This window comes from Crocuta crocuta, unplaced genomic scaffold (assembly GCF_008692635.1).
Source record: "Crocuta crocuta isolate KB4526 unplaced genomic scaffold, BGI_CrCroc_1.0 scaffold271, whole genome shotgun sequence".
Taxonomy (NCBI): Eukaryota; Metazoa; Chordata; class Mammalia; order Carnivora; family Hyaenidae; genus Crocuta; species Crocuta crocuta.
In genome coordinates, this window is record NW_027527824.1 from 4548266 (window position 1) to 4573041 (window position 24776).

The following is a 24776-nucleotide window of genomic DNA, read 5'->3' on the forward strand; positions in this document are numbered from 1 at the left end:
AGGCGTATGGGAAATCTCTCCTCTTTCTTCTCAGTTTTGCTGTGAACCTAAAACTGCTCCAAAGAATTCTCGATTCGCAAAAGAAAAAGAAACCCCTGGGGTGATCCGGTGAGATTCCCAGCAAGCTTGGTTCACAATGCAGTAGCAGCAAGGGCTCAGAGAACTCTGGGTCACAGAGACACAGCTGCCAGGGACTGGCTCCATTTCCCAGGCCCTGTGCTCCCACGGATCCCACGGAGAATCCGCAACTGGCTCTTCTCCTCACTCCTCCCACGGCGTATCTGACGGGAAGCCTGTGACAGGGACTGTCTGCAGACCCAGCCTCATTCTAGCCTGCTCTTTGTCACGTGAAAAGGGGTGTTCCTCTGGGGGAGAGACATGCAGGTGCCCATCTACTAGGGATGAAAAAAATACCAAGTCAAATGCACCCATGCTTCTAAGCTGCATCCTCTAATGCAGTTTTTAGGTTTTGTAGGAGAATCAGGTAAGACGGAGTTAATCGTATCCCTGTTTCATAATATACTATTACTGATTCATGCGTGGCCCTCCATATTTCTTGTAATAACATAGGTGTTATTGCCACTTGCCTAGTACCCAAGAACTAGATTGTGAGCAATAACTTGACCTATGAGCTCCTCCCCCAATGTATCTTCTTGACTCCCCTCACTCCTACCAGAAGCAACCCTAACCTGCATGTTGTGCTTGGCATGCCCTTGACTTTTATTACAAGTAAGCATATGTGTCACCAGATGCTCTTCAGTTCTGTTTGATTCTGGATTTCACAAAATGGGCATCATACTGCATGCAGTCCTGTGCGACTTGCTTTTTCGTCTAAAATCTATCCATGTTGAACATACTGAGCATGTGCCTTGCTACATGAGATACCATTGTGCGGATATACCGCATTTTATCCATTCACCTCCTGGCTTATTACCCCCTTTGGCTATGAACGTGTGTACTTTGCCTCGTCTTTTAATGAGCCTGTTTTAAGCCAGGTTTATTGAGATATAATTTACATTCACCCCTTTTAAAATATAACATCCTATATATCCTGAAAACACATGAAGTCATACCACAATCAAGACAGAGCATTCTTATCCAAAAACTTATCACTCCTCTTTGTGGTCAGTCTCTGGAAAAGAGTCAGGGTCTGTGCTCTGTCCCCATAGCTTTGCCTTTTCCAAAATGTCATAAAAAGGAATCACAGCTATTTGAGGAGGGCTCCTTTCCTTTGCCCTGTTGCATTTGAGACTAATGCATGTGGCTGCCCTGTATTAGCCTTTCTTTTCTTTTTACTACCCAGTACTATTCCACTGTGGGGACGGGTCCATATTTGATTTATCCACTGTTTACATTCTTCTTAGTTGAGGGACATCTGGGTTGTTTGCAGTTTGGGGCAATTAAAAATAAAGCCACTGTCAACAGTCACATAAAGGGTTTGTGGGAATAAGTTGTTCGTTTTTTTTTTTTTTTAAGACTTTAAGGGGTGCCTCGGGGGGCTCAGTCAGTTAAGTGTCCAACTTCAGCTCAGGTCATGATCTCATGGTTCATGGGTTCAAGCCCCACGTTGGGCTCTGTGCTGACAGCTCAGAGCCTGGAGCCTGCTTCAGATTCTGTGTCTCCCTCTGTTTCTGTCTCTCAAAATAAAATAAAGACATAAAAAAAAAAAAAAATTTTTTTTAAGACTTTAAGAGCAGTGTTAGGTTCACAGCAAAACTGAACATAAATTACAGAGATTTCCCAGACACCTCCTGCCCCCATACATACGCAGCCTCCCCGCTAAGCAACATCCCCCACCAGAGTGGGACATTAGTTACACCCGATGAACCTACACTCATACATCGTCATCGCCCCAAGTCCATGGTTTACAACAGGTGAACATAAGTTTCTTATTTCACCTAAGTACATGCTCAAGGGTGGAACTGTTGAATTATATGGTAAGTGTATTACCAAACTTCACAGAACTGCCCAGTTGTTTTCCAGAGGGGCTCTACCATTTTCATTCCCATAGGCAACATAGGAGAGTTTCCGCTGCTCTGTGTTCTTGCTGGCACTTGGGGTTTTGTGTAAGTTTTTGCTACCCTAACGGGTGTGTATATCTTCACTGTGGTTTTAATTTGCACCTGCCCAATAATGAATGCTATCCGGCATCTTTTCCCCTGTTGGTTATCTATAGATCTCCTTTGGTGAAGCAATTGTTCAACTCTTTTGCACACATTTTCAACTGGATTGTTTGTTTTCTTGCTTTTGTGTTGGAGGGTTTTAAGATTTTAGACACAAGTTCGTTATCAGATAAGTGATTTGCAGACATTGTCTCCCAGTTTGTGGCTTATCTTCTCAGCCAGTAAGCATTCTTGTTTTAAACAACATTATGCAGGTACAACTCACGTCTCACCCAATTTACACATCTGCAGTGTGCACAGGGCCATGCAGACATCACCACAATCTTAGAGCATTTTTGTCCCTGGTAAAAGAAACCCCATAGTCATTAGTGGTAAATCCCACTTTCCCTTCCTTCCCCCAACCCTCGGCAATCCGTATGAATTTGCCCATGTACATTTGACAGAAAGGGAATGATTCAACAGGCAGCCTGTTTTGACTGTGTGCTTTCATTTAGCATAAGGCTTTCAAGGGTTCTCCACGTTGTACTTCGTTCCTTTTTATTGACAAATAATACGTCATTGTATGATCTATCACTGTGTCATCAGTTGATGGACATTATTAGCATTCTCTTTGAAGAGCAGAAGTTTTCATTTTGATGGAATCCAATTAACTTTTTTCTTTGATGGATCATGCCTTTGGTGTCCTATCTAAGAAATCTTTGCCTGACCCAAAGACATAAAAATTTTTAATGTTTTATTTATTTTTGAGAGAGAGAGAGAGAATGAGCAGGGGAGGGGTGGAGAGAGAGAGAGACTGCCTGGGACTAGGTGTGTAAATAAATGGATGGGTCCTGCTCTGCACTTTAGTGTTATGAAGCCCGCAGAGGTCACAACCTCCAACAACCATTCCTTCATACTGTGGGAGTTCATCTCCATGTGCCTGACACCCCGTCTTCATTTTGGCTGTTGCAGGATTTAGGCAAGCCAAAGGGGTGGGTACTATTCAGAAGGCCTCCTTGCATACCCCAACCTCTCCCAGGAGTGAACCCCAGCCCTTCCCAATGCACGGCCCCATCCTGGCTTCTCTGTCTCTTTCTAACCCCTCTCTACCCCCTCGCCAGTGTTTTGCTTCACAAAACCCCAAACCATGGGAAGCCCAGCTGTGGCTGAAGCAGCCGTCACCACGGAGGGCAGGTAGGGGAGGAGATCTTCCAAAAAAGACACAAATGTCTTTAGTGAGCAGAGGAGGGGAGAGGCCATGACACTCACATCCACAGAGCCAATTCCACACCTCACCATGGTACTGAAAGCCCAGGTGCCATCACGTGACCCCTTGACCCCTGCTTAGAGCCTTCCGGTCCCTCAGAACCAAACCTCTTCCCTCGATTAGGATAGCTAGTCCTCTCTTCTCCTCCTTTAAGGCAAGGCTAAGTGTCCCTCCCCCCCCCACCCACCCCCATCTGTAATACTTTCGTTGACTCCCCTGGGGAGAGGGAAATATGCTCCAGAAGCATGTTTAAACTGGTTTCCGTCACACTGGCTATAATCCAGGCATTGCTTCCATCTTTGATATGCAACAAAATGGGCTGAAACCCCATTCCCAGCTTCAGCCCAGTCTCTCTGAAATTCTACACGAGACGTGAGGGAGTGCTTCCCCTAGACACCTGCTTCAGCCTTGCTCTGCCTGATGTGTTCAATAAACAGATACACTCTCCTCCTGCTTCCCCACAAAATGTGTGAAACAAAACGTGATTCACACACACAAACCCCCCCCCCCACACACACACAGGCCTTTATATAGTTATTGACTAAAGGTGTACAGGAGTTCCATTATAGAACCCAAATGATATTAAATTAAATATTGGGCATCCTGTTCTAAGAATTCTATCAATTCACTTCCCACCTATTACTTGGCTCTCTCTCATTTTTTTTTTAATTTATTTCTGAGAGAGGGAGAGAGAGAGAGAGAGAGAGAGAGAGCGTGAGCAGGGGAGGGTCAGAGAGAGAGGGAGATACAGAATCTGAAGCAGGCTCCAGGCTCTGAGCTGTCAGCACAGAGCCCAACGCAGGTCTCAAGCCCACGAACTATGAGATCATGACCTGAGCCGAAGTGGGACGCTTAACAGACTGAGCCACCCAGGCACCCCTTGCTCTCTTTTTTGACCTCCATGATGTCCAATGTAGGTTGTAATTGTAATAATTTCCACTTTATTCACATTGTATATTGTCCTGCTGTGTTATAACTGCTTAGTTTTATTTGTTTATAGAAAAGTCTGTACTTTTTTAAAAAGCTTATTTATTTTGAGAGAGGGAGAAAAAGGATGAGTGGAGAAGGGGCAGAGAGAGAGGGAGAGAGAGAGAATCCCAAGCAAGCTCCGCACTGTCAATGCAAAGCCTGATGCGGGGCTCAATCTCACGATCCGTGAGATCATGACCTGAGCCTAAATCAAGAGTCAGACGCTTAAGTGACTGAACACCCAGGCACCCCTGTAATTGCTTGTTTTTAAAGACTCTTCTCTAGAAATGCTGAGCATCTGGGAGCAACCGGAGGGTAGGCTCTGCACAGGTCTCACTGCTCTCCACGTGGCAGGCCATTTTTGATATTAATTTTTTAGCTCCTCCTTGCCACCTCCCCTCTTCCCTTTCCTCTATTCCAGTAGACTGACCATTTCTGTTCTTCCTTGCTTCTGGAAGGGCAGAGATTGTCCTTAGCAGTCATTATCCTCTTATTCTTCCAGTATCTGAACCTCAGTGTTTGGCTGTCACCCAGACATCCAAAGACATTTGCCACCTCCCTTGTCATTACATGTGGCCACGTGGCCACATTCAGGGCATGAATGTGGGAGCAGAAGCAAGTCTACACCTTCTAGTCCTTGCCCTTAAAAGGAAAGGTCACTCTTCTTCTTCCCCTTCCCCTCCTTCCTGCTGGCCAGAGGTGGACCTAGGGACACAGCAGGAAGCTCTTGGGGACCTCAAAGATAAGAACAACATCACAGGGGGTGAGAGCACCCAAAATCAGAAGTGTGAATCCTCAGCCCTGTCAACTGGTTCGTGAGATAAAAATTAACTTCCATCTTGTTTAAGCCACTGGGTTGGGGGTTCCTTTGTTACGGCAACCAAACATATCCTAATTACTCGTTTCCTGGAGCTGCCCCACCAAACTGTCACCAGCTGGGTGGCAGAACAGAACAGAAATTTATTTTTCCACAGGTTCTGCAGGCTGGGAGTCCAAGATCAAAGTATTAGCAGGGCTGCTTTCTTTTTTTCTTTTTTTTTTATGTTTTATTTATTTCTGAGAGAGAGAGAGTGTGTGAGCAGGGGAGGGGCAGAGAGAGAGAGGGAGATACAGAATCTGAAAGAGGCTCCATGCTCCGAGCTGGCAGTCAGCACAGAGCTCGATGAGGGGCTCGAACTCACGAACTGTGAGATCATGACCTGAGCCAAAGTCGGACGCTCAACCAACTGAGCCAGCCAGGCACCGGAGAGCTGCTTTCTTCGAAGGCTGCCCTCCTGGCCTTATAGATGGCTGTACTGTGTTTTCACGGCCTTCCCTCTGTGCGCATGTGTATCCACATCTCTTCTATGAGGACATAAGGCATGCTGGGTTAGGGCCCATCCTGAAGACTTCATTTTAACTTAATTGCCTCTTTTTTTTTTAACATGTATTTATTTAAGAGAGAGAGAGAGCGGGGAGGGACAAAGAGAGGCAGAGACACAGAATCCAAAGCAGGCTCCGGACTCTGAGCTGCCAGCACAAAGCCTGACATAGGGCTTGAACCCACGAACTGTGAGATCATGCCCTGAGCCCAGGTGGGATGCTTAACCGACTGAGCCGCCCAGGTGCCCCAACTTAATTACCTCTTTAAAGCCATCCGGAGACACTAAAGGTTAAGACTTCAACATACGGCTCTTGAGGGGACACAATTCAGCTCATAATATGAATATATTTTTCTTCCTGCCTTCTGTTTTCCCCTGAGTGAATACACTACATATCCTTAAGGGAGTGAAGAAATGCTCGGAAGCCCAGAGAAAGAGTCTTGTGAAAGAGACTCCCCTGAGCCAGAGGGGCAAGGGGGAGGAACCGAGTCCTGCCCGCCAGCAGCTTCCCAGCAGGTAACCAGGCACGAATCCCTGTAGCTGAGCCTGAGCCCCAGGGACCCAGCAGAGCAGGTCCAGGAAGGCTCAGCAGCACCGAGAGCAGACGGACAGCTGCCATCGGGCACGGCCCCCTGATGCCACGGCTCGTGTGTGGCCTGGGCCTTTGCACAACCTTGGGTCAAGAGGCTCCAGCATGACAAAGATGCATTTTCCACCAACCCAGCAGAACTGGGACCTGGAGTCTAAGTCAGCTTAGAGAAAATAAAGAAATTCATCATTTCTTGCATCTGAGTTCATTAAAAACAGTGCACCTGAATCCCCTGGCACCTAGCGGAGTGCCTGGTATGGAAGAGACGGGTAGAGGGAAGGAAAAGGGGAGCAAAAGAAGATACACAGGGAAAACCCCAACCCAGCACCCCCTGCTTCCCGATCTCATAGCAAGATGTGCTGCTTCTCTCCCCTGCACTCGATCCGGCATTCGTCTGCTCATGTGGACACTGCTTTCCCTCACGTGGCTCTGTTCTTGCTTCAAATCCCCACAGAGGACGACCGACTGGAGGTGAAGGCCCACACCTATTCACCCCTCTATCCTACACTCTTATTGCACCCGAGACAGCTACTCAACTGGTGTGGGGTTTTTTTTTTTTAAGTGCATGGAATGGACACTGGGTCAAGTCCCTCAGAGTGGGGGAAGGTGGAGTCACAGGGGGAAAGCCTCCTACAGGGGAGAGGCTGGGCTGGATCCAGGGAGGGGAGGAAAGTGTGGCTGAGAGCAGGCAGCAGAGGAGCGGGGAGGGGGGGAGAGGGGGGACAGGAGGGCCGGGGCCAGGCCACGCCCCCAGCCCTCTCAGAGAGCCTAGCTGTCCTCTCCCTGGTCATGATTTATTCAACGGCAGCTGTGTCTGAAAATAGCCTAGGCAGGTGGCTTATTCTCGGAAGACACAGCATGTGGGAGGCCCTGGAGTGTAGCCTCCAGATATAAACCTGGGCAACACAGGATGCGCTCACTGGGGCAAGCAGCTCAGACATTAGCCCCTTTCACAGAGGATGATATGAGGTCAGAGGGAGCACAGGCCATGCCTGGGAATTACACAGGACCAAGAGTTGCTGGAAAAGGGGAAACGGGACTGTCCTAGAGGGAACAAGGCATCTGTCTTCAGGTCTGAGGGGGACAAAAGAGTTGCGAAGGGCTAAGCTCCCCCAACCACCACACCCTCCCCTGCCCTGCCCCGACCCAACTTCCTTCCCGAGGGCATGCCAAGTGCTGAGTGAAGAGGTTCGGCCCAGCTGGAAGGAAGCAGCTCCGCAGAACAGAAGAAAGTCAGGCAGGAACCACACCTCCGGAGCTCCCTCATCAGCTCTGGGACGCTCACGCTCCAGAGCCAGGAAGCCAACCCCGACCGCCTGTGCCTCCATATGCCCCCCTCTCCCAAAGCAGGGCCACCTCGCAGCTGTGTCTGCTTCTCACTGCATCTTCACGTGGCAGACGGGGCAAGGAGGAAGCAGGTGCTCCTGTCTCTTCATATAAGGGCACTGAAGCCAGAGGGCCCTGCCCTTATGACCTCATCACCTCCCAAAGGCCCCACCTCCTGACACCATCACGACTGGAGATAACATGTCAACATATGACTATGGAGGACACAAATAGTCAGTACATAGCACTCTCCCCCCAGCCCCCCAAGATGCATGTCCTTCTCACATACAAAATGCATTCATTTCTTCCCAGCAGGCCCCCAAGCCCATTCATTCCACTATCGACTTTTTAGAGGCATCCGGTCTCATCCAACCACGGCCTAAGTCTGATGTGGGTGACACCGGAGCAAAGCTCCATCCCCAGGCACATTGCTCTCCAGCTGGGAGCCTGTGAACCCAAGCAAGTTACGTGCTCCCAATATACAATAATGGCACAGGCAAAGGACAGACATTCCCTCTGTCCGAAAGGGAGGAATAGGAGAGAAGGAAGGGGTGACTGGTCTCAAGCAAGTCCAAACTCCAAAGGACAAACTCCATGAGATCTTAAGACTGGAGAACAATCCTCTGTGGCTAGATGCTGTGCCTTCCAGGCCTACTGGGGGTTGGGGAGTGGGCAACGTCACCCCCATGGCTTGGTGGGGTGCCACCTCTGCTGAGGCCCTATGCCAACTGAGGGTCACACCCCCAGATCTCTGCCAGGGGCCCCTCTGCCCTGTTGAAAGCTAGGCAGTGGCCCTGATGGCACTAAATTGCCTTTAAGATCCTTCTTCCCTTATCATGAAGGACAGCACACAGTCCCACTGATAGCGTTTCCACCGGTATAATCCCATCTGGGACTCTGTTGAGATGGCTGCTTCAATGACTGGTTCGTCATCACACTACTCTCCTTATCAATGGTCAGTCGGCCACAGCCTCACTGTTCCCTTCCGAACATACTCTTCTCTTTTTTCACGGTATGGACAGAATCTTCCAAATCTTGTTTTGGTTCCTTTTTGCTCATGATTCCGGACCAATCTTCAATCCTTTTCTCTCTTCTTGCACTTTACTAGAAGCACTCAGAAGGAACCAAGCCACTCCTTTGCTAAGAAATCTCTCCTTAGTTAAATATCCAATTTCAGTGCATCCAAGTACTACCTTCTGGAAAACACTAGAACACAAACACAACTCAGCCAACTTCTCTGCCATTTATAACAAGGACGGCCTTTTCTCCACCATCACGTAAGCTGTCCCTCATTTCCATCCAAGACCTCATCAGAATGGCCTTTACCATTCATATTTCTACCAACATTCTGTGCTTGATCATTTATATACTCTCTAAAAAAGACATTTTCTCTGAAGCTCTCCTCTTCCTGAGCTTTCACTAGAAATGCTTTTCAGACCCTCATGGCAGCAGTATGGGTCCAGCACGTGCCTCAAAACTCTTCCAGTTGCAAAGCCACTTTCATGTTGTCATGTCTTTGTTATAAGGGCACCCACTTCTGGGAGGGCCATCTGCTTTACTGAGCTCACTCACTCAAAAGCTAATTTCTTCTGGAAATAACATCACAGATGCACCTAGAAATCTAGTTTAACCAGCTATCTGAGCATCCATGGCCTGGTCAACTTGACACATTAAATTAACCATCACAGGGGCACCTGGGTGGCTCAGTCAGTTAAGCATCCGACTCTCGATTTCAGCTCAGGTCATGATCTCATGGTCATGAGATCAAGCCCAGCGTTTCCTGAGATTCTCTCTCCTCTCTCTCTGCCTCTCTGCCCCTCCCCAACTCATGTGCGCTCTCTCTCTCTCTTTCTGTGTGTGTGTCTCAAAATAAACATTAAAAAAAAAGAAATTAACCATGATACACTCCATGCCATGCTCATCCTTTGAATAAAAGAAGAGTGTGCCTGGAGAAAAAGAAACATAAATCATAGATAAGTAACTAGACTCCTAAGCAGTTGCATCCGCCAGAAACCTGGCCCTCAAAGTGCAGTCACAGAGGGCTTTGGTGGTGACAGTTCTGCCTGGATGCACCAAAGAAGGCTCACCATCTGAGGTGCAAGAGCAAGACATCTGAGCTGAGCCTAAGGACTTGTAGGATCTCACCAGGCAGAGGAGGAAAAAGACAAGTCCTGTAGGAGAGGGACTAATGGAGGCACGAAGCAAGAAGGTGGCTGGCAAGAGGGTCGGTGTGCCCAGAACACAGCCTGTCCTGCTGGAAGGAGGGAACGGGGTGGGAGATGAAGCCAGAAAGTTATACAAGCCCAATTGGGGGGGGCGGGGGGCAGCACATGAAGGAGTTGGGTTCTTATCCGGAAGGCTAAGAGGTGCCCAACATTTTTTAAATGTATGAATCTTTTTTTTAATGGACTTTATTTTTTTAAAGCAGTTTTAGGTTCAGAACAAAGTTGAAGAGAAATCATTTCCATACACCCCCTGCCCACAGCTACACAGTCACAGCCTCACCCTCATTATCAACATCCCATCCCAGAGTAGCACGTTTGTTGTAATGGCTGAGCCTATGTCAACACAACATTATCACCTGAAGTCTACAGTTTACAAGGGTTCACTCTTGGGTACATTCTGTGTGTTCTGACAGATGTACAATGGCATGTGTCCAGCACTGTAATATCAAACAATAGTTATACTTCCTTAAAAAATCCTCTGTGCTCCACCCATTCATCAACCCCTGGAAACCAATGATCTTTTTATTGTCTCCACAGTTTTGCCTTTTCCAGAATGTCATATGGTTGTCATATGCTAGGTAGCCCTTTTAGATTGGCTTCTGTCACTTAGTACGCATGTAAGTTTCCTCCATGTCTTTTCTTGGCTTGATAGTCCTTTTTACTGCTGAGTGATATTCCACTGTCCTTTTTCAATGACAAAATATTCTGAATATCCTACCAACAAAAAAAATCACATTTCTAGAATCCACAGATACAGAAACTATGATGAATCCAAGAACTCATCATAGTTAGTATTATTAGCTATATTGTTTATTAGCTATATTGTTTGTATTATTAGCTATATTGACCCCACATAAATTATTCACATCTCATATTTTTCATGCTCAATAAAGATCAAATTGACCCTGTTTGGGGAGCATTTGCATGGAATAGTAGATCCCAGGGGTTGGCAGTATAAAGTCAGGGATACTGTAGGTATTGGGTAGCTATCTAAGGATCTTTGATAAGGTACAGGAGTAGTGAGATTGGCAATTTTACAAGATCACTCTAGCTAGTTACATCCTAGAATGGACTCCAAGACTCTTCTCCAAAATGGCCTGAGGCAACTCTCCAAACAAGATTGTGGCTACACATGGTAGGTACAGTTGGACCAAATTCACAGAGGATCCACTGAAAATTCTCATCCATGCTTTCATCCAAAAATCTTACTCTGGTTATGTTTCCAAACAAAAACTTGTTTTAGAGAGCAACACTGAAGAGTCTGAATCTAAATTTGGCTTCAGAATCAAAGAGCTAGACATCTACTGCAGAGAAGACCAGATCCTGCAGAGGCCTCAGGATCAAGCCAAGGCCATGACAAGATCATCCTGAAAAGATTCAAGGTAGAGAAGCAAGCTGGTTCATACCAGCCACACCTCCTCCCAATGACATATCCTTGTCAAGGCATTTAAGAACAACACTTACCTCTAGGATTCATCTCAGAGGATGCCTTGCTCAAGAAATTGGAGTTCCAGAGCAGAGAGTCCAAAGTTTGGTTTCAAAACTAAAGATCTAGGGGCGCCTGGGTGGCTGAGTCTGTTAAGCATCTGACTCTTGATTTGGCTCAGGTCATGATCTCAGGGTCATGGGATCGATCCCCACACTGGGCTCCATGCTGGGCCAGGAGTCTGCTTAAGATCTCTCTCTCTTTCCCTCTGCCCCGCCCCCACTCACGATGCACTTTATCTCTCCCTTAAAAAAAGAAAAGGAAAAGCTGAAGATCTAGATACCCTGACCAGATAAAAAGAAAACCTCATGAGGTCTTAGAACAGAGATAAAACCAGGAACATGATCTCTGAGATGAGAGGGTTCATCGTATAGAAGCTACACTCAATGGCACCAACCTTACAATGGCCCTCTGATTTCTCTGGAGCCAGAAGTAGGGGCATGGAGGCAAGTTCAGTGCATCTGGCATTGTCACTCTGCATCCTACACCTCTCACTCTTCTTGAGTCTTCACCCTTCCCCTGGACTACAAGCTGAGCCTTATGGAGCCCGCTGGCAGGACTTCCAGAGCTACAGATAGGCAGAAGCCCCGTAAGAGGCACCTCACAGCACCATCGACCCAGCCTGACTCTTGAGTTCAGTAGAGCTCAAGGACAGTGCAAACAAAATTCATACTCATCACTTTACAATCATCATGGTAATCACCAATTCAGGTAGAAATCATCAGTGGATATTAAAACCTTTAAGTGAATATTTGATGAATAGCAAGATATACACTGTCCCAAAGAATTTCCCCAAAGATAATTTATTACCAAAAAAAAAACCTGATAATTTCACAGTGGAGAAGCCTGGCAGGCTCCGCCTTAACCAAGTGATCAAAATTTATTTCATGACTAATGGTGCAAACTGACATGAGGTGCCCTCTGATATGACGGGCAGAGATTGGCATGTCACTCCTGCGGTGTTACTACCCAAAGTGCATCAGCTGACCCTAATTAGGAGGAAACACCAGAGAAACAGAGTTATAGTCTATAAAGTAACAGCCCTGTACTCTTATAAAATGGATCGAATACTGGCAATGGGAATGGGGAGAAGGGAAGCCAAGGAAAGAACTGGAAAGCTCAGTCTAATAAAGTGTTCTCTTCCATCTGTAGCATGTGTTACCTTCTCTGTGGAGGGGTGAGGGAAGGTGTATGATCCGAGACCTCTTTATGCCTAAAACTTCTCTCCATAAATGCTCTGCAAACTGGTAACACTGAGTGTCTCTGGGGAAGGGAGGTAGAGAACTGGACTGGGAGACAGCCCGGCTTTTCACTCTAACCGTCTCATCCTATTTGAATGTTGTGGTGGGTTTGTTTTGTTTATTTGTTATTTATTATTTATTATTAGTTTATTTGGAGAGAAAGAGAGCTTGAGCAGGGAGGGGCAGAGAGAGAGGGAGACAGACTCTCAAGCAGCCTCTTAGCTAGGCTCTGAGCCTACCACAGGGCTTAATCCCACAACCATGAGATCACGAGCTGAGCCAAATTCAAGAGTCAATGCTTAACCGACTGAGCCACCAAGGCACCCCATTTTAATGTTTTAAGTCACTTCAAAGTGTAGAGTGCCTGGCTGGCTCAGTTAGTAGAGCGTGTGACTCTTGATCTTGGGGTCATGAGTTCAAGCCTGACACTGGGTGCAGAGATTACTTAAAAATAAAATCTTAAACCATTTCAATGTGTTATGTATTTAAGGGGGATTTTTTTTTTTACAAATAGTTTATTGTCAAATTGGTTTCCATATAACACCCAGTGCTCATCCCCACAAGTGCCCTCCTCCATGCCCATCCCCTCCTCCCCCCTAAGGGGGATTTTTTAACTTAACCTTAAAAGATAGCTCTCAAAATAATAGTAAGTAAGAGAAAACAAACACTATAGGAGTACATGTTATATGATTCCATTTATATAAGCTGTAAAACTAGTTAAAATAAATAAAAGGCAGGCTAAGAGACATATTTCCCGATTTCAGCACTTATACAAAGTTACAGTAATAAAAACAGTGTGGAGCTGGCATAAAGACAGACATACAGACCTATGGAATAAAATTGAGAGTCCAGAAATAAACTTATACATATATGGCCAATTGATTTTCAACAGAGGTGCCAAGACTAGTCAATGGGGAGAAATATTTTCTTCAACACATAGTGGTGCAAAACAATGAAGTTGGATCCTTGTGCCATATCATATGCAAAACTTAATTCAAAATGCATCAACAACCTATATATAAGGGCTAAAACCATAAACTTTTTTTTTAATGTGTATTTATTTTGAGAAAGAGAGAGCACATGCGCATACAAGCTGGGGAGGGGCAGAGAGAGAGGAGAGAGAGAGAAGCCCAAGCAGGCTCCTCACTGTCAGTGCAGAGCCACACATGGCATTCAAACCCATGAACTGTGAGATCGTGGCCTGAGCCAAGACTAAGAGTTGGACACTTAATCAACTGAGCCACCCAAGCACCCCCTAAAACTATAAACTTTTACAAGAAACCATAAGGTTAAATCTTCATGAACCCTGGATTTGGCAATGAATTCTTGGTGATATGATACCAAAAGCACACACAACGAAGAGAAATTAGGTAAACTGGAATTCATCAAAATTTAAAAATTCTGTGCATTAAATGCTATCATCAAAAAAGCGAAAAGATAACCTATAGAGGGGTAGAAAGTATTTACAAACCATATACCTTTAAAAGGTCTAACACCCATAATAAGGCTGAGTCAGCTGAGCACCTGACTTCAGCTCAGGTCATGATCTCAGTTTGTGAGTTCCAGCCCTGCGTCAGGTTCTGTGCTGACAGCTCAGAGCCTGAAGCCTGCTTCGGATTCTGTGTCTCCCTCCCTCCCTCCCTCTCTCCCTCTCTCTCTCTCTCTTTCTCTCTCTCTCTCTCTGCCCCTCCCCAGCTCATGCTCTCTCTCCCTCTCAAAATTAACTTTAAAAATAAATAAATAAATAAATAAATAAATAAATAAAAGTTCTAATACCCAGACTGGATAAAGAACTCTTACAACTCAGTAGACAACAAAAAGACAAACAATCCAATTTTATAAAATAAGCAAGACACACAAATGGCCAATAAGCATATAAAAAGATGCTCAACACAACAGTCATTAGTGAAATGCAAATCAAAACCACAGTAAGATACCACTTCACACCCACTAGGATGGCTCTAATTAAATAAAACCAAACCAAACCAAACCAAACCAGAAAAGAAGTGCTAGCGAGGACATGGAGAAACAGAAACACTTGTATAATCCACGTAGGAGTGCTAAAAGGTGCTGCCTCTGTGGAAAACAGCCTGGCAGTTCCCTCAAAAAGTTAAAACATAAAATTAGCATCTGATCCAGCAATTCTACCCCTAGGTAGAAACTCAAAAGAATTGAAAACAGGAATTCAAAAAAATACTTCTACATGAATATTGATAGCAGCGCTATTCACAAGAGTCAAAAAGTAGAGGCAACTCAAATGCCTATCAACAGATGACTGGATAAACAAAATGGGGTGTATTCACACGATGGAACGGTATTCACCTATAACAAGGAATCAAATGTCAATACCTGCTACAACAATTTTAAGACTGTGTCACTTTTCCTAAGATGTAATAGGAATTTTTAAAATAAATAGACATTGATGAAGCAGTGACTTTTTAAAAATTTTTTTTCAATGATAATTTATTTTTGAGAGAAAGAGGTAGAATGGAGGAGGGGCGGGGGGCGGGGAGAACAGAGGATCCCAAACAGGCTCTATGCTGACGGCCAAGAACCTGATGTGGGGCTCAACGCCACAAACCGTGAGATTGTCACCTGAGTTCAAGGTAGACACTTAACCAACCAAGCCACTCAGGCGCCCCTGAAGCAGTATATTTTTCTAATGCAGCGAAGTAGAGATTTCTCCAAAGAATGTGATCATTTTTAACGTTTAATAATTTAATACATCCTATCAGGTTAATAAAGGTATGTTGTATAAAAAGAAAAGTTTTAAAAACCATTTTATTGTAACATAAAACCTATAAAACTTGTATCTACATCTGTATGACCATATGAGTGATATATTTATCTTAAAATAGAACCAAATTCTGGAACAACACAGCCCAGCGGAAATTTCTGCATGATGGAAATGTTTTATATTTTCACTGTCTAGCATGGTAGCCATGAGCCACAATTGGCTGTCAAGAACTTGAAATGTAGCTAGCATAGTGAGGAACTGAATTTCTAATTCTATTTATTTTTAATTAGTTTAACTTTATCTAAATGGCACATGCTACTTGTACTATATTAAACAACACAAATTTCTATAGCATTTTGAACACACTTAATTCATTCAACATTGATTGGCAAGATCTTTCCCATTCAATAAGCACTTCTCAAACATTAGTACCTATGTATACAATAACACGAATAGGTTAAAAAGCATAATGTAAAACTAGACTCCAATAACAGTAGCACCAAAAATATGGAACAAATTTTAAAGACTATACATGACCCAAATTTAAAACCTAGAATATCTTACTGAGGTATTTTCTCAAAAGATTAGAAACAGTGACCTAAAGCATGAACCCAGGAAACCAGAAGAACAAAATAAAGCATAAGTACTAAGAATTGGGAAAATGAGGGAGATATCTTGGGGGGATGGGGGGGGCATGAGGCTAGCTCTCCTTTAAACAGGAGAATCAGGAAGACATCTTCTGCCAACATCTACAGTTGAAAGTGAATGAATCATGTGAATGAAGAAACAGAGAAGTGGTTTCTAGACCCAGGTTTATCAATTATTGACATTTGGGGCCAGATCATTCTTTGCTGTGGAGATGGTCCTGTCCGTTGCAAGGTGTTTAGTAGCATCTCTGGTCTTTCATCCCTGCCAAGAGCCCCTCCCCCTGCCCCAATTGTGACAACCAAAAGTGTCTCCAGAAGTGGCCAAAAGTCCCTGGGGAGAGAGGAGGGGGAGGGAGGAGAGGGAATAGCCCCTGGAGAGAACCACCTGTCTACACAAAGAGTTAACTCAAAGGCCCTGAGGTGGGACAGGACTTGGCAGAGAGACTGCCAGGTCCAATGTGGGCAGGAAAGACAATGCTAGGTACAGCAGAGACACGTGGGGCCTACACGTGCAATCCTTTGTAGGAATGTGGGTTTTATTCTAAGAGAAAGGAGAAAACATTGAGCCTTGAAGGGTTTTAAAGAGGCACAGGACATGACCTGCTCTGTATTTTAAAAGAGCACTCATTTAGAGAATGGTCTGCAAGGGAGATCATTTAGTACAGAGAATTGTAGAGAATAATGTTAACAGCCCAGCCTCTTACCTGATGATGAGCTTCTCCAGGCCTTAGTTTCCTCAGGTAAAACGGAGATAAGAATAGTACACATACCCTGTCAAAAACACAAGAAATAACAAGTGTCGGCAAGGATGTGGAGACAAAGGACCCCTCTTGCACTGTTAGTGGGAATGCAAACTGGTGCAGCCACTCTGGAAAACAGTATGGAGGCTCCTCAAAAATGTAAAATAGAACTACCATATGATCCTATAATTCTACTCCTCAGTATTTACCCCAAAGAAAATGAAAACACTAATTCAAAAAGATATATGCACCCCTATCTTTATTGCAGCATTCTTTATAACATTCAAGATATGGAAGCAACCCAAGTATCCATCCATAGATAAATGGATAAAGAAGAGGATATACAGAATGGATTACTCAGCCATAAAAAAAGAACGAAATCTTGCCATCTGTAACAATATGGATGGAGCTATAGTGATGTCAGAGAAAGATAAATACCATATGATTTCTTTCATATGTGGAATTTAAGAAACAAAACAAATGAACAAAGAAAAAAAGACACAAACAAAGAAAAAAGACTCTTAAATATAGAGAACAAACTGGTGGTTGCCAGAAGGAAGGTGGGTGGGGCGTGGGTAGAATAGACACAGGGGATTAAGAGCCTACTTACCTTGATGAGCACAGAGAAATGTATAGAATTGTTGACTAGCTATATTGTACACCAGAAACTAACATGACACTGTATGTTAACTATATTGGAATCAAATAAATAATAAATTTTTTGAAAGTAAAATAAAAATTTTTAAGTGTATACATTTTTTAAAAAACATGGTTTGGGGAAAAAATTGCTTTGGTAGCAATGGGGAGTGAGAGACTGGAAGCAGAAGACCAGCTAGCAGGCTACTGCAATAGTCCAAGCAAGAGAAGATGAATATTAGGGCTAGGGCTGTGTCGGTGAGGTTGAAGAGGAAGATGAATGCTCCCAGAAGTATTCTGAAAGTAGAATTCAAGTTTGGATGAATGACTGGATATAGGGATGAAGACAGGAAAGGGTGATACGCAGGACTGGGGCTGAGAAAGTGTTGTTTGTTTTTTTTTAAGTTTATTTATTTTGAGAGAGAGAGAGCACAAGCATGGGACATGGGCAGAGAGAGAGGGAGACAGAGAATCCCAAGCAGGCTCCACACTGTCAGTATAGAGCCAGACGCAGGGCTCAAACCTACAAACAATGAGATCATGACCTGAGCCAAAGTCGAACACTGAACTGACACCCAGGTGCCCCAGAAAGATTTCGTGCTAGGAGTCACCCTTACCCCCAGATCCACTCATTCCCATTCCTCCAGTAGCTCCTAGAAGGCTGAATGGATGAGATCTGTCTCATTCTCATCAAGAGAAGCTGAAACATGTGCTTTCCTACACACCCACTATGGGAAAAGAACATCCATCGACATTTTCTGCTTTTCCTCCATGCCAATGAGCAGGAGAAATGCATCCAACATAAAGAAAATATTTCAGATTTTTTTCCTTTTCCTTATGTAAACGTTGGATTTCCCCTCGCTTTGAGGTAGCCTGACCCAGAGCAGTTACAGGATGCTGCATTTGCATGCAGCTCTATTGGCCGAAGCCAGCTGGCAAGGACTGCTGGGTAATTGTCAGCCACTTCACAAGGAGTTAGGGATATTATGAGCTTGTAAATCAGGAGACAGCAGCTTGCTCACAAAGTGGCTTTGCTCAAGAAGATGGGTCCTGACTTTGAAAAGCTGAGATAGAAGTGGCCTCAGAGAACTGTGGGATCTCTGCTTCCCCATTTTTTTCCCAAAAGCCAATAAAAAAAAAAAATTCTAACGCTGCTCACATTCCACAGGGATGAATCTTGTTTATCCCTAGGCACAGCTCTACCTGCCAAAAAACTGCTAATTCGTTTTCCTTCTACTGGAGAGACTGAGTCAGGACTCAGGGGGGCTATTCTCACCTCTCAGGCAGCCCTTTCTGGCTCTCCCCTGACTCTGTGCAGACAGGGAAGAAGTGAATTTAGCCAAGCCAACACTCTGAGGTTGAGTGCAAAGCCCAAGCAGCCCCAGAGCCTGTGCCTTCAAGCATCTTTATCAAGGGCTGCGGTACAGGAGACATGCGTGAGCAAGATCTTAACAGCAGGCATGTCCTTGCCTTCAGGGGAGGCTCTAGCCCTATTCTTTGGAAACCAGCAACTCACCTCTCCACGTGGCTCCACGTAGAAGAGGGAGCCACGGAAGTTCTACTACCCTACTACCTTACAAGGTTCCTCTGCTTTCCATCTCCAATCTCTTCTCACTCACTCCCCAACCCATAACTATATTAACTAGATCTTTTAGGTTCTATATTCTGATGCTTCGGCATCTGAGGTGACTTCCCACCCCAGGGTTAGCCAATTCCTAGAGATAATATACCATTCACCCACAAGTGCACCTTTCAAGTGCAAACCAGCCAATCTAATTTCATCCATCTAGTTTATCAATCGAACTTAGTTAACAGTCGAATTTGCTGGTGCCCACATTCTCAACCATCTCGTTATTAGGCTCTCACACTCCAACCCACTAGCCACCTGCCCTAATCATCACAGGGCCAGGTACCAGCCAACTGGAGTCACCCCTGTGCCCCCAGAATCCCCTGCAATTATTCACACTAGCAATCCTAAACCTGTTTATCTTCTCACCCATTCTTTCCCACAGAAACCCCCTCTCCCTCCTCTTCCTCCTGATTCCCAGAGTGGCCCCCTGCGGATCGTGTGTCCCTCCACTTAGGATCTGTGAATGTAACAAACGACTTTTCTTTTTTTATTATTTATTTTTTTTTTTATTTTTTTACAAATAGTTTATTGTCAAGTTGGTTTCCATATAACACCCAGTGCTCATCCCCACAAGGGCCCTCCTCCATGCCCATCTCTCCCCTCCTCCCCCCCACACCCATCAGTTCTCAGTTTGTTCTCAGCATTCAAGAGTCTCTCATGGTTGGCCTCTCTCCCCCTCCCCCACTATTTCCCCCTTCTTCTCCCTCACGGTCCTCCATTAAGTTCCTCCTAATCCTCCTATACGTGCAAACATATGGTATTTGTCCTTCTCTGCCTGACTTATTTCGCTCAGCATAACACCCTCAAGGTCCATCCATGTGGCTACACATGGCCAGATTTCATTCTTTCTCATTGCCATGTAGTATTCCATCGTATAGATAAACCACATCTTCTTGATCCATTCATCCATTGATGGACACTTAGGCTCTTTCCATGTTTTGGCTATTGTGGAGACTGCTGATATGAACATTGGGGTACATGTGCCCCTATACATCAGCACTCCTGTATCCCTTGGGTAAATTCCTAGCAGTGCTATTGCTGGGTCCTAGGGGAGTTCTATTGTTAACTTTTTGAGGAACCTCCACACTGTTTTCCAGAGGGGCTGCACCAGTTTACATTCCCACCAACAGCGTAGAAGGGTGCCCGACAAATGACTTTTCAAGAGCAGTCATCTCCTGATCTGTTGACCTTGCTATACCTAAATAATAATCCAGGTATACTAATAATAAAACCTATATTTTTAAACAATGATCTCAGACTTCAACTCCCACCTGCTTCTGGAACTGTCCTCACCAGTGACCTCCTTGTTGCTAATTCTCATGGATACAGCTTAGTCTTCACTTGACACGCTGAGCATTCCCTCACTGAAATACGCCCATTTCTGTGTGTGGCCTCTCCTGGCTCTTCTAGCCTTCTGCCGCTCCTTCTCATACTCCTTTGCTGCCCTTCCTCAAGTATCAGTGCTCCTTCAGATCCTGTCTCAGGCTCCGTCTTCTTTTAGGCCTGCAATGCTCCCTGGGTGCCCATTACCATCTATTTACCAACACCTGCCAGATATCCACCCCCCACTCAGACCCCACTCCTCAGCCCCAACCTGGACCTCTCCACATGTATATCCCACAGGTACCTCAAGCTCAACTTGCCCAACGCTAAATTCATGATCTTTTGCCCCAAAGCTGCCTTGTCTCTTCTCATCCTGCAGAAGAGTTCTTGCAACCCTCACCAAACACATCTAGGGAATGCCTATGTCTTATGAATTCTACAAACTGCATCTCCCTCACCTGTCCTATTCTCCTCCATCTCCTCTTTCAAGATCTCAGCCTCCTCGACTGAGCCCCTACACTCCCAGTTGCTCTACACCCACTACTGTGCTCCTTTCTAACCCCACACCATTGCCCTGACTTCCATTCACTCTCCAAAGTGCAAGTCTCATCACGCTTCCACCCTGCTTTGGAGATTTCCTTGGTTCTCCACTGCTTATTGGATAAAATCCAAACTCTTCAGCCTTGTAAATCCAGTCTCTTGTGATCTGGCTCCTCTTCCTTCCCCAACCGTGTCTCAGGTACCACGCGTGCCTCCTCCTCCTCCACACTTGAGCCACAGAGAACTTCAGAATATGCAGCTCCCCAAACACACTTCCCTCCTCCATGCCTTTGCCTCTGAGAATCCCTCTGTTGAGAGTGCCATTCTTCTTCTTTCCAGAAAAACAACCACTGCTTTCTCCCAACTTCTCCTTGGAATCCCCTCTCTTTTTTTGCCTCATAGGCAGCAACTATAATACTTGATTGCTCTTAGTTTTTCATATTCATTCAAAAATACCTACTGAATAATTAAAATGTCAAAAATCAAAAATAAAGAATATTAAAAGCTGTAGGAGAAAAGCCACTAGTTATATATAAAGGAAATCCCATAAAGCTATCAGCTGATTTCTTAGCAGAAACTTTGCAGGCCAGAAGAGAGTAGCAGGATATATTCAAAGTGATGAAAGGAAAAACCCTACAGCCAAGAATACTCTACCGGCAAGATCATCATTCAGAATTGAAAGAGAGAGAAAAAGTGTTCCAGACAAAAATTTAAAATGTTCACCCCACTAAACCACCCTTAAAAGAAATGTTAAAAGGCCTTCTTTAAGGTGGAAAAAAAGGCCATAACTAAAAGAGAGAAAATTACGAAAGGGAGAAAATTCACTGACAAAAGCAAGCATATAGTAAAGGTAGCAGATCAATCACCTATAAAGCTGGTACAGAGGTTAAAAGACAAAGGTAGTAAAATCAATTATATCTATAATAACTAGTTAAATGCACATAAAAATAAAAAGATATAAAATATGATGTCATGTACATTGATGCATAGGGTAAAAATGAAGTGCTCTGAGAATGTGTTTGAACTTAAGTGACTATCAATTTAAAATAGACTGCTATATATACAGGATATTATATACAAACCTCATGGTAACCACAAACCAAAAACCTATAAAAGATACATACACACACACACACACACACACACACACACACACACACACCAGAGATAGAACTCTAAGCATAACATTAAGAAACTCATCAAATCAGAATAGAGGAAAGCAAGAGAGAGAAGAGGTACAGAGAACTACTAAAAGAAAAAAGAAACAGAAAACAATTAACAAAATGGCAATAAGTGCGTATCTATCAACAATTACTTTAAATATAAATGGACTAAATGTTCCAATCAAAAGACATAGGGTGAATGGATTAAAAAAAAAAAAAAGACTCATCTATGTACTGTCTACAAGAGACTCACTTCAGGCCTAAAGAGACATGCAGACTGAAAGTGAAGGGATAAGAAAAAGATATTCCACACAAATTAAAGTGGAAAAAAAAATCTAGGGTAGCAATATTTATGCCAGAAAAAAATAGACCTTAAAACAAAACTGTAGGGGCACCTGGGTGGCTCAGTCAGTTAAGTGTCCGACTTCAGCTCAGGTCATGACCCAAAGGAATTCTGTGTCTCCCTCTCTCTCTTCCCCTCTCCCACTAACACACTGTCTCTGTCTCTCAAATATGAATAAATGTTTACAATTTTTTTCTTAATTTAAAATATCCAGGAATAAACTTAACCAAGGAGGTGAAAGACCTGAAAACTATACTCTGAAAACTGTAAGATACTGATGAAAGAAATTGAAGATGACTCAAATAAATGGGAAGATATATCTTGTTCAGGAATTGAAAGAATATTGTTAAAATGTTCATACTACCCATAGCAACTTACAGATTCAACACAATCCCTATCAGGGCTCACTTCAGCAGCACATATACTAAAACTGGAACAATACAGAGATTAGCAATGGTCCCTGTGCAAGGATGACATGCAATGCAATCCCTATCAAAACACCAGCAGCATTTTTCACACAACTAGAACAAAATATCCTGAAATTTGTATGGAACCACAAAAGACCCTTGAATAGCCAAAGCAATATTGAGAAGAACAAAGCTGGAGATATCACAATCTCAGATTTCAAATTTACAAAGCTATAGAAACCAAAACATTACAGTACTGGCACAAAAACAGATAGGTAGATCAATGGAACAGAATTGGGAGCTTAGAAATAATCCCACACTGTTACTGTCAATTATTATTTGACAAAGGTCGGAGCGCCTGGGTGGCTCAGTCAGTTGAGCATATGACTTCGGCTCAGGTCATGATCTTACAGTCTGTGAGGTTGAGCCCCGCGTGGGGCTATGTGCTGACAGCTCAGAGCCTGGAGCCTGCTTCAGATTCTGTGTCTCTCCCATTCTTTCCACTCCTCCCCCACTCATGCTGTATCTCTGACTCTCTCTCAAAAATAAATAAATGTTTAAAATTTTAAAAAAAATATTTGGCAAAGTAGGCAAGAACATACAATGGGTAAAAGACAGTCTTCAGTAAGCGGTTGTTGGGAAACCTGGAAAGCTGCATCCAAAAGAATGAAACCAGACCGTTTTCTCACACCATATACAAAAACAAGCTCGGAATGGATTAAAGAGCTAAATGTAAAACCTGCAACCATAAAATCCCTAAAAGAAAACACAGGCAGTAACCTCTTACACATCAGTCTTGGCAAAAAAATTTTTGGATCTGTCTCCTTAGGCAATGGCAATAAAAATAAAATAAACAATTGGGACTACATCAAACTAAAACGCTTTTGCACAGTGAAGAAAGCCATCAACGAAATGAAAAAGCAACCTACTGAATGGGAAACAGACATATTTGCAAATGACCTATCTGATAAGGAGTTAATATCTAAAATATATAAAGAATTCATATAACTCACTTCTAAAAACAAACAAAAACAACAGGCAGGGGCATCTTGGTGGCTCAGTCGGTGAAGCATCCGACTTTGGCTCAGGTCATGATCTCACAGCGTGAGTTCAAGCCCTGCATCAGGCTCTGTGCTAATAGCTCAGAGCCTGGAGCCTGCTTTGGATTCTGTGTCTCCCTCTCTCTCTGCCCCACCCCAGCTCACATTCTGTCTTTCTGTCTCGGTCTCTGTCTCTCTGTCTTTCTGTCTCTGTCTCTCTGTCTCTCTCAAAAATAAATAAGCATTTAAAAAAATTTTAATGGGCAGAGGGATGCCTGGGTGGCTCAGTCGGTGAAGCATCCTACCTGGGCTCAGGTCATGACCTCACAGATCGTGAGTTCAAGCCCCACATCAGACTCTGTGCTGACAGCTCAGAGCCTGGAGTCTGCTCCAGATTCTGTGTCTCCTTCTCTCTCTGCCCCTCCCCTGCTCTTGTTCTCTCTCTCTCTCAAAAATAAACATCAAACATTAAAGAATTTTTTAAATAAATAAAAAATGGGCAGAGAACCTGAACGGTTTTCCAAAGAAGATATATGATGGACAACAGGCGTACGAAAAAGATGTTCAACATCACTCATCATCAGGGAAATGCAAACCAAAACCACAATAAGATCACCTCACACTAGTCAGAGTAGCTAGCATCAAAGACAACAAATAATAAGCGGTGAGCATATGAAGAAAAGGAAGCACTGTGCACTGTTGGTGGGAATGTAAGTTGGAGTAGCCACTGTGGAAAATAGTACAGGGGGTTCCTCAAAAACAGAACTACCATATGATCCAGCAATGCCATTTCTGGGTATCTACCCAAAGAAAATGAAAACATGAGCTTGAAAACATATAGGTACCCCTACGCTGCTTATTGTAGCTTTACAATAGCCAAAACATGGAGGCAATCTGTGTGTTCATTGATAGATGATTTGATGAAGATGTGGTATATATTCACAATGGAATATTACTCAGCCACAAAAAAAAAGAATAAAACATGGATGGTATTATGCTATGTG

The 24776-nt window shown here is 44.1% G+C and overlaps 1 long non-coding RNA gene and 1 pseudogene across 2 annotated transcripts in view; one reads left to right on the forward strand and one right to left on the reverse strand.

Moving 5' to 3' along the window:
• LOC144242071 (uncharacterized) overlaps nt 1-24776 on the reverse strand; it is a 236294-nt gene that overhangs the window by 182507 nt on the left and 29011 nt on the right. For both annotated transcript variants that reach the window (XR_013338295.1, XR_013338297.1), the window contains exon 3: nt 16655-16721. This is a non-coding gene — a long non-coding RNA (uncharacterized LOC144242071). The remainder of the gene's footprint in view (nt 1-16654; nt 16722-24776) is intronic.
• LOC144243221 (U6 spliceosomal RNA) lies at nt 22726-22822 on the forward strand (annotated as a pseudogene).